This window comes from Rhododendron vialii, chromosome 5a, assembly GCF_030253575.1.
Source record: "Rhododendron vialii isolate Sample 1 chromosome 5a, ASM3025357v1".
Lineage (NCBI taxonomy): Eukaryota > Viridiplantae > Streptophyta > Magnoliopsida > Ericales > Ericaceae > Rhododendron > Rhododendron vialii.
Genome location: NC_080561.1, coordinates 3,510,412 through 3,520,000, shown reverse-complemented (window position 1 = coordinate 3,520,000; position 9,589 = coordinate 3,510,412). Strand labels below are relative to the sequence as shown.

The window sequence follows — 9,589 nt, the reverse complement described above, 5'->3', positions numbered from 1 at the left end:
TCTCCATTACTTGCATATATACCTGTATATCATCAAATCATGCCACGACTGAACGTTCCTCTTATACTCCTCTTCTTTTTTTTTAAATACAACACTGTGAACTTGTTTAGTTTATTGAGCTGCCAGGTGGGCCGCTCGGCACCGCTGCCAAGCACCCCGTGCTTGGTAGCATCTTGCAGTCAGTGAACAAGTGCTTCCAAAGTAGTTGCGAAGTGACAAATATATGTCCGGGATAATTGCTAAGGACAATCTGAACAATTTTTTGCACCTTGATTGATATGTTTGAAATGAATTGCACTAAAACTATGGAAAATTTAATGTTATCATTAACAAGTTTTCCCGTGAAAAAAAGAAAGAAGTTTTCACTGTCGATTTTTCACAATTGACCCTAATGAGGTATCACGCCATATCTCCTAATGGTAGCCATATGATCTGTACAAATGTGTCTCAATCATATGTCTATCAATAGAACAATATGATTTTTGGTACACATAATATGCTCAACTTTTAGAAAAAATAAACGGTTTAGGTCACAAACTTAAACTTTAGAGGCTCACAATTGAGGGCATTATGGGGTGTAGTCGGAGAGCCATTGCCGTTCGGTGTTTCGTGAATTCGCAGCAAAATAAGGACAACAAGAAGGCGTCGGTGAAGGTCTAAACCAAACAAAAAGGGGGAAAAAGAACAAGACAAAAAGAACGAAGACAAAAAGGGTCTACACCATAAGGAGAAATGTTTGTTAGGATTCACCGGCGATGTTTAATTTGAGGAGTTTGGAAGGGATCCGGAAGATGAGGGCTAAAAAACGAAGACAAAAAAGGGTTTACGGTCTACACCATAAGGCGAAATTCTGAAGCAAAGTTGTTTGATTTGTTAACGCCCTTATCGATATCGGATTGAGATGATTTTTTACAGAGACCTTAAACAACATATTTTGAACAAAATGAGCGGCTCTGATTATCTTTGTGGGACCTGAGACGAGCAAAATGGATTTATATGTGGCTGCTGTACCCTAGCAATTCTCAAAAAAATTCTGACTTGGTGAATTTTGAGAGTTATAAGGAGTTTTACAAGGACGTAGGCAAGGCTTGGACGAGGTTTTACTGGTTGTACGAGCCTCCCGGTACTGATAGATTGAGCTTAACTGCTGCCATGGCCAACTATACTAAATTTTACATCTCCTCCTTGGAGCTTAAGAGTGTGTTGTTGGGATTCAATGAAACTCGAACATCTGGCGGCGATGGTCGACGAGTTAGGAATGGACCTGGAAAATAAGGGCATAATTTATGATTTACGTTGTATGTTTGCCAATTCGAAGCAAAATAAGGACAACGAGATGGCGGTGAAGGCTTACACCACAAGGGGAAGGGTTCGGTGGGATTCAAAGGAACTCAAACAGCCGGCGACATTCAAGGAGTGAGGAGTTGGGACTGGAAAACTCCTCGAAGTCCTGCCTCCCATTATGCCCTCTTTTTCTGGAACTGGACCAAGAAAAAGAAGGGCATAATTTCTGACATGTTGAGATTTGTGAGGGAGGAGGAGTTTTACACGATGGGAGGCAGGGCTTCGAGGAGGTTTTACTTGAAGGGATTCAACATCTTGGATTGTTTTCCATAATCCGGCCGACAATGGATGCAATTGGGCTGCTAGAATTACTGCTCCAAGCAAAGTCAAAATAGAGTTGTTGAATGGCGAGATTGTCCTGGCACAGAGGTATTGGGGTGAAATGAATGTCTCGGCAGTAAATCATTCATATCTTCCACTATGTAGGATAGAAGAAGCATGAGGATTAATGGCGAGAGGAGTTGAATCATCCTGTATTTCCTGTTTCACCAGGACAGAATCAAGTTCTTCACGTACAGAGCTTTCGATCCATTGCTGAACAACGAGAAATTTTTCGGTGCAAATAGGATATGGGACACGTAGTACACGAGCACGCATCCAAGCCATCCAGATTGGGTACCACGTGATGGTACCCAGCGCGTATTCGAGCCGCCCAGATCCGAGCACCCTCTCTCCTAATCAGCCGACCACTCTCTCTGCTCGGATCCGGGCCGTCCAAGTTCTTCCTTTTACTTTCTAGCATATATCCTTCCCCAATGAGAGGCGAGGAAAGTGGTTCGGGCAAGTTTTGGGGTAAACTAATCCACATCTCCATTAGGAAATTGGCTTGGTAGCTATGGTCTATTTTATCGGGCAAGAGAGGAATTGCAGAGTATTTCAAGGCATTAGTCAGCCGTTATCCTCTGTCGTTCATAAAATTATCCAGTTCCAAAATGTAAAGGCTTCTCCCCTTAACATTGCTCTCTACCATGCTTGGCAGCTAAGTCCTAGGATTTTTTTTCTTCCTCTAATTGATTGTTGTTGCTTCTTTGTGTAAATGAATTAAGGTATACATTCCTAGCTAGTTTCTGTAATTGTATGTGCTTTAAATCCTTCAGCCGCCGTCGCCCCAATTCGCCGCCACACTTCGCCCAACCTCAAACCAAAACAGACTCACCACCACCCTACCACGCCGGATATGAAGTCGACAGGGGGACGTCAAGCCAGGAACACCACAAAAAAGAGAGGGATGAGGAGGGAAAAGGGAGGAGAAAGCCGGGGAGGAGGAGAGAGAAAGAATCGGACTGCGCCGGCAAAGCAGATCCGTTTAAGGGAGGGACACCCCCTCCCGCCGCTCCAAATAGGGTGGAAACCCTAGGAGGAGGGGAAGGAGGATGGAAGGCAGAGGTGGCTAGAGTTGGAGTTTTAGGGGGGGGGGGGGGGGGGGGGGGTGTGCCCTATTCTGGGCCCACTCCGGTCTCGTTTCGATGATCGGAATTGTTCATTTTGTAAAGCTCGTCGAGTAGAACAACTATGCAAAAAATCAGCTTAATTGGATATCGTTAAGTGCCTGATCGGAGCCCATATAACTCTCGGTGCATGGGTTACAATGGATTTGATCCAGTGTTTCGGATCCATTCTTTTCAAGATAAAAAGATTCCGATCAGGCACTTAACGATATCCAATTAAGCTGATTTTTTGCCTAGTTGTTCTACTCGACGAGCTCTACAAAACGAACAATTTCGATTATCGGAGCGAGACCGGAGTGAACCCAAAAACCGGGCACAGCAGCACGCTGCTGTCCCCGCTTCCCCGGGGGGTGCAACTGCCTACGCACTTTGCCAAGTCAAAAAGCCAAATTCACATTTTTTTAGTCTTGGTGTTAGGTGTAGAGCAAATCCCAATAACGCACTTTTTGCCACCTCTAACTTTCGGTACCACTAGCATTACGCTTAATTCAATTCAACGCGTCAATGGGGCAATCAAGAGGAACAAGTGTGGCACAAACGGTGGAACCCGCTTTTTATTTTTGGACCACTGAAATCAAAAGCAAACTGGTTCTAGTGGCAGTGGCGGTTGTGATTGAAGAAATAATCCGAACATTCAACAAAGAAGAAGAAGAAGAAATAATGCAAAGGCGATCGGTGGCGTCTCAGGTGGTTGGACTTGGCGATGGGCGGATTGTGCAGTGATTTTCACACTCTCAATTCTCATAAATTATAGAAGTATCTTCAACACTTACGGGCTTCAAAATGGAGATGCCAATTTTTTTTTAAGGCTTACGTGGAATTTTGGCATTTCTAATTTGACATCAAAGCCTCCTTTCTGACGCCAAATTCTATTTATTTGACATGAAGTTATCACTCTCCTACCCTTATGCCAACTCTTATGTCAAACTTTGAAAGGGAAAAAAAAAAATTCAAATGGGCACATTTTTAAAATTTGGCATGCGTTTAGATGGCTGTCAAAATTGACATGTTTTCACCTCCCTTCAAAGCCACATCATCTCACGACATTTTTGGCTTGATAGAAGACATCTGGATTGAATTACAAACCGATGTCAATTATTACCGTTACAACTTCTAGCTCAGATTTGGCATCGAAAGTTTTGAAAGTGCGCAACAGCTGGGTTCAGGAGGGTGAGAGAGGAGTGGGCTATCGATTCGTCTCGACGAGAGGAATTGGAAAGTAATTTTTTTTTTTTTTTACTTTTATCTAAGTATTTTGAGAAAATTCCAACCATTCATTATTCTCACCATGATAATTTCCGCATATGAAATTTGTGTTTTGGTTTGTGTACAATGAAACTGAGGCAATAGGCATATGAACTGGAATGCCAAACAACGTAGTCCACGGCCTATCCAAATCTCAATAATCTTCATTAGGTTGCCGATCCCACGAACTTGTGTGAAGGCTGCGGATCATTAAAGAGGAAAAGACCGTACATAGGTATGGTTAGTTCAAGAAATATGACATACATGGTTGTCAACAGGAACATTTCCTTGCTAGATTTTCCCTCAAACCTGCTAAATCAGAACATTTCCAGCTAAGTATGTTGTTATAGTATTCGTTAGAAATTCGGTTTAGATGTATTTTTTTCTTTTTCTTTTTGGTGGGTAGGTCTAATGTTGTTTGGTTTTGAAGGCTTTCTTTTTCTTTTTCTTTCTTTGCTTGCTTGTTTATTTTTCTTCTTCTTGTTTGTACATGATCAGGTGATTGCTCGAATATTTTAATTCTTGACGGGGAAAGCTACCATATTAATATTATGCAATTTTTGTTGGTATGTATTATGCGTATTTTTGACCTATGTTACATACTTTTTTGTTAATTGCGCAGGGGCATATCTGGAAAATGTACGATACTCATAGTGTTAGTGGATAGTACCCATATTTTTTAGTGCATGACATGCGCATTTTTGAAAATTGGGGGAGCCTGTTGTCCACGATCCGAGCCGTCAGGTCGTTTGACGGCTTGAATATTATCTTGGCAATGAATGCCTACTTTTAGCTCATTAGCTATGCATGTTTTTTAGAAAATTATGAATAGTGCTGTTAGGTGTACGGCTAACCCCAAATCCCAATAATGCCTTTCTATTATTTTGAATTACGTTTGTTTTTTTATGTTGGATATGCATTTTTTGGGTTTGTGAGACTGGCTTTTCCTAAATTGATATTTCACCTCCAAATTTAAAGAACATAAACTAAATTTTAAATCAACCTGGGATGGAGATTGTCCGGGTTTGTAGGGAAGCTGTTTGGGTGGGGGGGGGGTGTTTCTCCGTGAACTTTCTTGTGTTCCTTTCTCTATTTGCTGGATCGTGGAAGGCGACGTTGAACTTGTGGTACCTACAGAACCGGAGGGGGAGGTTCCTCCGGGAAGAAGCTCCGACGGACTAGTCAGTAAATAAAAAGAGAAGAAGAAGATTTTGTAAGGAATAAGCTAGTAGTAATGAGAATTTGGTTCAGAATAAGTTTTTTCTGATCATCCCCTCTTTATGGTAATTCCCCACTATTTATAGGCAAAGGTGTAGTGTGCTGGGCAAGACTGCCTTGCTTTCCACGCGTTGAGTACTGCTCGGATGACGTCATGCAGAGGGGACACTTAGTGAGCACCTATTCCCAGGTTTTACAGAATCACATGGGTCGATGTCAGAAAGGTCACATCGTTCAGAGATGTCACTTCGAATATCAGAAAAGACAGCTCACTTATCAAAAGATATTTCCGAAAGTTTGCATAAATGTTTGTGCTCAGCGGAGCCCACTTTCGACACACGAGGAATACTTGGTCGTTTGGCACCCTTACCGAAGAACAACTTATCCGAAGAGAGGACACCTCCGAGCCCGTTTGGCGAGAATACCGAGCGAACTCAAATATATGTACGTTCGGATATCCATACGACGTTCGGCGAAGTACCCAGAGGTCCATCTATCATTCGGATAATTAACATTACGCCGAAACTTATCCTTATTTACAGATGAACTGAGGCAGCTGGACGACGGATTAAATAGCGGGTGAACCTTTATTCCCCCTCTTGGACCTTGTAAACCCTATAGTCCTTCGGATATTTCGGCCCCCTACAATAGCCCCTCAACTCCTACTTTTATTACTCGGATGGAAAGGAGGAGTTGAATAGTTGTTGGCCGAACGTCAATGTACATCCGAAGAACGAATGGCTGTGCGAATCGTTGAAGTTGTTGAACGGAAAAAACGCTTGGCACCTTTTAGCACGTGCTCGCAGCTTTTATTTAATGCTTCTGTAACCGCCAATTCGAAACGTTGCCAGGTGTCACGATTACATTGGACGGTGGTACGACACGTTTTGTTACTTGCCACGTGTCATTCATTGAGCGTCACATCAATCTCTCGCTCAAATCCAACGGCCAGGGTTCAACGTCGCTTCGAATTCTGAACTTAGTATAAAAGGATGGAGGGAGGAAAGAGAAAATCACATTCCCCCCATTTTCGATCGTGCTCTCTGTTCAAGCGCCATTTGAAACTAGAAATCGCCAAAAATCTGCGGATTTAAAGGATTTGATCACAGATTTCTCTTGATTTTTCAGGTACCTCTCAAGTTCTTTCATTTGTCAATGTATTTTTGTTATTATCGAACGCCTGTAGTCCCCTTAAAGTTGGTTTTCTCCTTTTTCCGCCTGGACTGAAACAGTTGCTTAGTCTCCCTCATGTTCATGTGTTCTTCCGAACGCATGTTCATCTTCAACTCGTGTTCTTCCGAACACGAGGATACCTTTATGCATGAATTTTTCCAAAGAAACGAGCATTAAAAAGCTTAGTAATACGTATTAAGCTTCTTAATCACTGATTTCTTTCTGGGAAATACGTAGGGATCCCTTCTTCGGAATTTCTCCCGAAGGCTTAGCGCTTGGTGAATAACCGAGTAGACTACATAGAACACCGGACATAGGCACTTGGACTCCTGGCCATGCAAATCGCTAATGGTCTTATCACATGCATTTGTTTGTTTCTAGGTATGGAGTCTTCGAAATCAACTTCGTCGAGCGAGTCTTACGAGTCGGTGGACACCAGAGCGTCGGACTTCGGCAGAGCTAATCCTGAATTAGCCGAAGTGATCAGAGACTACGCCAGGAGCTACCGAGCGGGTTCGAGCGGTGGGGTTCCCGAAGGAATAGAAGGGATTGACTATCCCGCTAGGGTACTTCCCCTCCGAACAATGGGGCCAAACCCCAATATCATTGATATAGACGAAGAATCGTCTGATAGAGAGCTTCCTAACAAAGAAGTGGAAGAGGAAGAAGATGCTGAAGGGGAGGACGAAGCTGAGTCCGAAAGAGAAACTCCCGTTGCTTCGTCCAGCCGAATGCATGAGGAAACCGGAGTTGTCGGAGAATCTTCGTCACAAGCTCCGAAGGTGAAGAGAAAAATCATTCCGCTGGATCCCGACGTAATTCCCGACCGAACGGGGAGGGATCCCTGCCCTTATTTAGAATGCTTCCAAGATGAGAAGAGCTTAAACCTCTTCCAAGCAGTTTACGACGTTCCTGACGACGTCGTTATCACGCCAATTCGGGGTCCCCGAATAACATACAGTGACGAACACATCACCGTCCCCTTGATGGCGATTACGGAAGGGGGTCTACGGTTCCCAATGCATAGAGTCTTGAGAGAGATCATTCACCGCTTCAATCTCACTCCATGCCAACTGAGTGTGAACTCATACCGTATTATTCACTCGGTAATCAAGCTTGCCGAGGTAAAGATGTTCAGACTCGACGCCTACCACTTTTTTGAAAATTACATGATGTCGCGTAACGTCAGGTACTCTCGGTACTACCTCTGTTCCCGAAGGAAGATGGAAAAAATTATTCCCGAGGGTATGTACGATTCGGAGAAATGGGCCTCCGATTATGTTGAGGTTCGGGAAAATTTTCAATTCCCTGAACTAGAGTATGGTCAGTTCGAAGTTGCCACGCAAAGGGGGACTCCGAGTAAGGACATGTATTATTCATCGTAGTGCTATTCCCACTATTTTGCTCATTATACTTGTCTGATGCTTTTGTTGTTTTTTCTTCAGCAGACACTACCAAGATCAACAAAATTCTGTTGAGAGCGGCGAGGGGTTGTGATTTAGCTACTTCCCTTCTCACCATTCCAGCGGAAGAAAGGGACGCCCCCACAATCCTCAAATACAAAACTACATACGGGGGTCGGATCCGTTGGAAGGTAATCGACGAGCGCGAGCAAGCTTCCAAAGCCAGCTTCGAGGACATTCTGGAGGAACTTCGCTCAAGCTTTGATAAACCCCTCCGAGGGACTATCCGCCTACCTACCAAAGAAGAGCCTTTCCAAGAACAAGAAGAGATGCCTCCGAGGAGTATCAAGGCTGTTCTCCAAAAGAAGCTGGAGGAAAAGGAGAAGGAAAAAGCCGAGCTCAGGAAGGCTGGAGCCCCGGGTGCTTCGGGCTCCGTGCCAAGCAAGAAAACCCTGCCACCCCAACTTTCTAAAAAGCGTCCCTTGAGCCCCCCTACTTCTCCGAAGGAGCCACTGGTGAGCAAAAAGACAAAAGCTGCTTCGAAGGGGAAGAGCCAAGAAGCAGAGCCACTGAAGGGGACCCAGGGGGAGAGAGAGAGAGAAAGGATGGAGCTGTCCTCGAATTTCGACACCCCATGGGTGCCCAATTTTATCACTCCGAGTAAAAAATAGGTTTTAAAATCTGACAACCTGCAGGAGGACCCCTCCCTGGGCTTTACTCTTCATTCCGGGCTAGCTTTACTGAGGGACATACAAAGTCCCCCGTCCCTGAAAGTAGCCCTGAGCGAGTACTACTACCATGTTGGAAGAGTAAGTAAATTTCTCGTATTTGCAATCATTTTTGTACATTCGCCCTAGTTTCTTAGAATAATCTTCATTTGGTTCGATTGCAGGCTACCCAGTCCATCATGAGTGCCCAATGCTATCTCACCGTGCATGATAAGAAAGCCAAACTTCTGAAGCAATCGGTTGAGTATAGCAGGGACGTTGCCGAGGAATACAAGAAGAGCCTGGAACAGTCCGAACTTGTGCGCCAAAGTCAGGAGGTTCAGATTTCAAATCTGAACGATCTGATCAAAGGACTCCAGGACTTAGCCGAGCGCACAAGGGCCGAGGGGAAAGAGGAGGGCCTGTCCGAAGGAAGAGCCTTCGGGCGAGAGGAAATGAGGAAGGAGATGGAGAAAGAGCTGCAGGAGCAGCACAATAAGGGGTACAACAAGGGGTACGCCGAAGCCGAAGAGGATGTAGCCGATCAAATACTTGAAGTTCAAGCTGAGATCAAAGAGAGTCAGCACAAAGAAAGTTTCATGCTCGGCTATAGCAGGGGTTTTGACGATGCAGGAATCGAACCTGACGATGAAAGGAGGGCTCTGGTTGAAGTACCCCCCCTCCTCCCTGTCGAAGCTGAAGCGGAAGATACAACAGCTGATGCTGCCGACTCTACCACCTTACCAGCCCCTGCAGATGCTCCAACAATTTTAATTTAATCAAGTTGAAACTGAAGTGGCTCTCCTTTTGTTTTATATGTTTTTTTTTTGTTGTTTTTGAACATGGTTGGCTCCGAATAATTGGAACCTTGCCAAACCATTGGATGTAATTAAAACAGGTTGGAGAATGCCTTGGTGGATGATACTCATCTTCGTTCTTTGTTTTAACAAACTTGCATATTTTTGTTTGTTTTCGGACAAGTCTTTTCGTTCGGATTGGATTCATTGTATATCCAAATATGAAAATCTGCCCAAGTCTTTTATTCGGATTT

The 9,589-nt window shown here is 44.1% G+C and overlaps 1 protein-coding gene across 1 annotated transcript in view; it reads left to right on the top strand.

Annotated features, from left to right (window-relative positions):
• The window catches only part of LOC131325764 (uncharacterized), a 52,909-nt gene that overhangs the window by 9,339 nt on the left and 33,981 nt on the right, over positions 1-9,589 (top strand). The window lies entirely within an intron of this gene.